Here is a 4,548-nt window from a genome sequence, read left to right as displayed (position 1 = left end):
ATAAAACAGTGTGAACACAACGAGGCTACTTCATTTTCATTTGAAGGAGAAGTCCCCTTCAATAAATGTTAATGTCAATTCCTTGCTGGGAGATGAGTGAAAGTTTTGTTTGCTTTAATCGTTCGACTCTCCATTCTTTCAGTTAACACCAACATAAACTAACTCGAGCGCTGGCCTGCAGCTTACCCCATCAAACGTTTTCTGAGGTAGTCGCAAGAGCGCACCACTCGCCATTCGCACGGTCCAAGGCGTCCAAGGTCTGTCTAGACAGACCTTGGCACGGTCCCTATAACCGATTTCAAACTGAATGAAAACTACCGAATGTTTTCATTCGATAGTCACGCTTCACAATCGGTTGTCTACCGACAGTTAGAACATTCGATATCCCTATCACTATCTCGAAGGGTCGAATGTAACCGAGGTCCACCAATTCAGCACTAGGGAGCGGAAGTGTCGCGGATATTAGGTTATGATGTTCTTGTCCAGAGCTGTGAGATGGCAATTCGAAGTTCTGTTGTTGATCGTCATTCTTCATACATCTTCCATATTATCGCTAATTCCACGTGACGTGGTGATCGTGGTGTTGAGCCAAAACAACTTCCAGACGAGCCAGGCTTTTCAACTCAGGGATGAACTTTGGAACCAGGCTCGAGAGCTAAATGATAAGGCACCTGCAGTTCATCTTATTCATCAAGAGTTCCCACATCCCGGAGCATGGACTGTCCTTCCTCTTCTTAGGTGGCTGAACATCCTCCACGGTGCGAACAGTTCATGGCTATTCTTCTGCGAAAGCTATACCAAGATCAACTTGAAGAAACTTCTCGAATACTTGGAAAAGTTCGATTATTTTCAGAGCATGTGGATAGGGCACGCTCTCCATGATAGAGAACCAACCATCATCCACCATTACGCTTTTAGTGTAAATACCAAACAATTTAAATATCCTTATTTTGGATCGGGATTTGCTGTGAGTTACGCTTTATTGGAAAAGTTATCTCACCGTCTGGATCATGAAGATCTCACAACTATTGACTTTTCTATCGATGCTTCCCATGAATTAGCTCTGTTTATTAGAAGCAATGGCATAGGGCCCAATTTGACACACGCAGATTTCTTATGTCTAAATCCAAAACCGCGCTGTGCGTCTTTTCCAGAAAATTTTCAGCCATGTGGAGATCCTGTCAAAAAGACATCGGTATATTTTGGTGTAAAGACGTGTAGTAAATTTCATGAGGACAGGATACCTGTTTTAAAGAGGACATGGGCAAAACATGCCGTTCATATTGGACTGTATAGCGATATGGAAAATGCATCAATACCTACCATCGATCTCGGAGTACCGAATACGGAGACAGGCCACTGTCACAAGACTTTAGCCATTCTGAACGATGCTGTATTAAAAGCCAAAGACATAGCAGACTTGAAATGGGTAATCATCACTGATGATGACACAATCCTGAGTGTCTCCCGGATTCTGCAGCTTCTTAGTTGTTTTGATCCGCCAGCAGGAATAGCCCTGGGGGAGAGATATGGATACAATGTATTTCACCCCCATCTTGGATACAACTACATCACTGGAGGGGGTGGAATGGTGTTCAGCATTGACGTGGCTTCCAGCATAGTGAATTCCAAGGAGTGCGAGTGTCCATCACCCTCAACCCCCGACGATATGTTCCTGGGGGTTTGCTTAGCTCGACTGGGAGTACCCATCATCCACTCCCCGGCCTTCCATCAAGCTCGTCCTGCAGACTACCCTCCAGAATATTTGATCAGCCAACAGCCTGTGTCGTTCCATAGACACTCGATGAACAACCCCGTCAAAGTTTATAAAGAATGGTTCGCTGCAGCTGATCAACAAATGGAAACATCTCGAACAACACGCAGGCGCAACGAACTTTGAACTTTTCTCCCCACAGCTCCTAGCCAGTTGTGCTGAGTATTACTTCCTGTCTGACTTCCCTTGGCCGAGATTTGTTCTCTCCCGCTAGACATAGTGATAATTTTGTTGTAGGTCACATAGGGATAACAAATCTGAGTATTTTGTGCGTAAAATGCTTCGTGAAATATTACATTACGAAAACAAATAAATATTGTTTGTTGAGTTTCCATGGCCCTTGTCACCAACCTGCCTGGTAGCATGTCTGAGATGGGGACTATCATTCATGTTCATTCTGCTGGACGAGGTAAGTCATTAACAGTGAAGTGATTGGGATCGCATTTCCCTTGTTTATTTAATGGGATTTAAGAAAGTAATTTTTAATTCCATTCGAATAATTATGATAGTGCAAATTTCCAAGAATTCACCTTTTTGCCTTTTTTGTTGTAATTTTCGCGAATGAATTTGTCTGCCCTTCGTTAGGGCTATTTTGCATTTTGAAGAGATTAAGTATGGCGAGTGTAAACTTTCCCTTTTCAATATTTAAGGGTGAACTTGAACTTTCTGTTTTGTTGGGTATTATGACTCGGCAGTATTCCATTCAGTTGGTGGCCCTGGCTCACTCGATGTGTGAGGCATGTATAATACATGTGTGAAGAAAGAGAGGGCGCTAGCATGAGGAGGCAAATGACGAGGGGGACCACCTGCAGTCTAAGGGGGCACATTTACAATACGGTAATTACAAAACTTTACAGCAAGCGTTGTACGAAACTCGTCCCGGTTCTGCCCCAACATTAGGCTACATGCTCGCTAGATACTACTTTATACATATGAAAAAGGCGAGTATATGACATTATTTACATTCTCATTTATCGTTAGTGTTTAATTTGTCGATTACTTTATTAACAGCTTGCTTTACGTCGCACTGACGCAGACGATGGGATAGGAAGCGACCGTGAGGTAGAGTCCCAGCGTTTTCCCGGCGTTAAAATAGGAAACCACGGAAAACAATCCTCAGGGCTGATAGCTACGTGACCCAAACCGCGCAGCAATTCGCTCGTTGTGTAGATTACTAGCCAGGCCTGGTGCCTGGTGAATGAAACAAGTCCGCGAAATGTAACTTGTGTGGTGGAATATCTAAACATGTGAAAAGTGACTTGTAGTCCTTGTTGCAGTATACGATCGTAATACATATTCGTGGCATACTTTGTCAGTTGTGGAGGGCGAAGTGTTCGAAATGTTCGCCCGTAAATTAAACCCTCGATACGAACCTCCATCACGCCGAACATTGTCAGGTGTAATTGCGTTACAGACAGGGAGCGACCTCTGTCCAGCTATCTGTGGATGTACTGCTAACATCACGTCCACGTTACTTCATTCAGAGGAAGAGCGCCAACATGGTTCACACAGTACGACGTTAAACTAACTGCTAGTATTGACCGGTATTACACTGGTCTCTGCTCAGACGGAGGATGATAAGCGATCGAAGTGGTTGCTTATGTGTCATCTTGTTTAGGTGGACACAGTGAAATCAGCACGCTCACGTACGGATTTTGCGGAATTAATCTAATTTATTTTCGACTTCACTGAATTTATTCTAGTTTTAATTTCTGCCATTTCCTTGCTTTGTTCTTTTCCAGCATTTGTTTCGTTGAAGTATTACACGCCATGCGGAGAAAATCTGAGATACTGGCAATTTTTTGAAGTTGTTCATTAAGTGTTCATGTTTCCCTGTCATTACACTTTGATGGCAGCAACCACGCAAGAATAGTGAATTAACTGTCAATACAGCAGGCTAACAACTTTTGAAGGAAGACTGTGTCTACTTCATGAGGATATTCTGTGTGAATCACGTTGCTTACGCTATTATACAAGGCTGGTAAATGAGCCATGAGAAGTGGGCTCACCGAATTTAGTTTTCAGTTTGTAATCTCCGAAATAAGTAAGGTTACAAGTAATAGCAATAATAATAATAATAATAATAATAATAATAATAATAATAATAATAATAATAATAATAATAATAATAATAATAATAATAATAATAATAATATTTGCTACCATTGTGCAATCACCTCGTTACACACCAACATTAATTAACGTAGACTTGATAATAATATGTATGAAATTGAAACCACACGCACATTAAACACCTAAAACAATAACAAACAGGTTAACCAACATGACGACTAAGAAAGGATAATTGGGAAGCAACTGGGAACCATATTCAGGCGGTGAAAGATATTGGCAATGCTGAAGAAGTGAAGTCAAATGTAATCATAAACTTTACTTAACAATTTTAGATGAAAATTAAAACGTAAATAAACAACAAAATACACCATTAAAATTCGAAAACAGAAACCCAGCAATAATTACAATTTACCCCGAGGGTAGCTTTTAGTTATCTAATCTTACATCGGAACATCGCACACAATGTTCCACTGTTCGTGCCGACACTTTCAAAACACATTAAACTGTCGGGAAGAAAGAAAAGGAAGGTAACGTTACACTGTTATGAAGATGTACAACGTTTAAAATACAATCTTAGTGCAGAGCACCTTCAGTAGGTAGCCCCCTCAAAAACACTTCTGAGAAATTGTGCCCGTCCCAAAGGTGAATACTCCAAGATAAAGCGGGATAAACGAGACAGCCCCAAGGTGAAATTTACATAT

At 41.4% G+C, this 4,548-nt stretch overlaps 1 pseudogene; it reads left to right on the top strand.

The window, feature by feature from the left end:
- Positions 1-469: 469 nt before the first annotated feature.
- LOC136883414 (beta-1,3-glucosyltransferase pseudogene) lies at positions 470-1,900 on the top strand (annotated as a pseudogene).
- Positions 1,901-4,548: the final 2,648 nt, after the last annotated feature.

This window comes from Anabrus simplex, chromosome 11 (assembly GCF_040414725.1).
Source record: "Anabrus simplex isolate iqAnaSimp1 chromosome 11, ASM4041472v1, whole genome shotgun sequence".
Lineage (NCBI taxonomy): Eukaryota > Metazoa > Arthropoda > Insecta > Orthoptera > Tettigoniidae > Anabrus > Anabrus simplex.
Note: the sequence above shows the minus strand (reverse complement) of the source record. Positions and strands in the feature narration are given on the sequence as shown.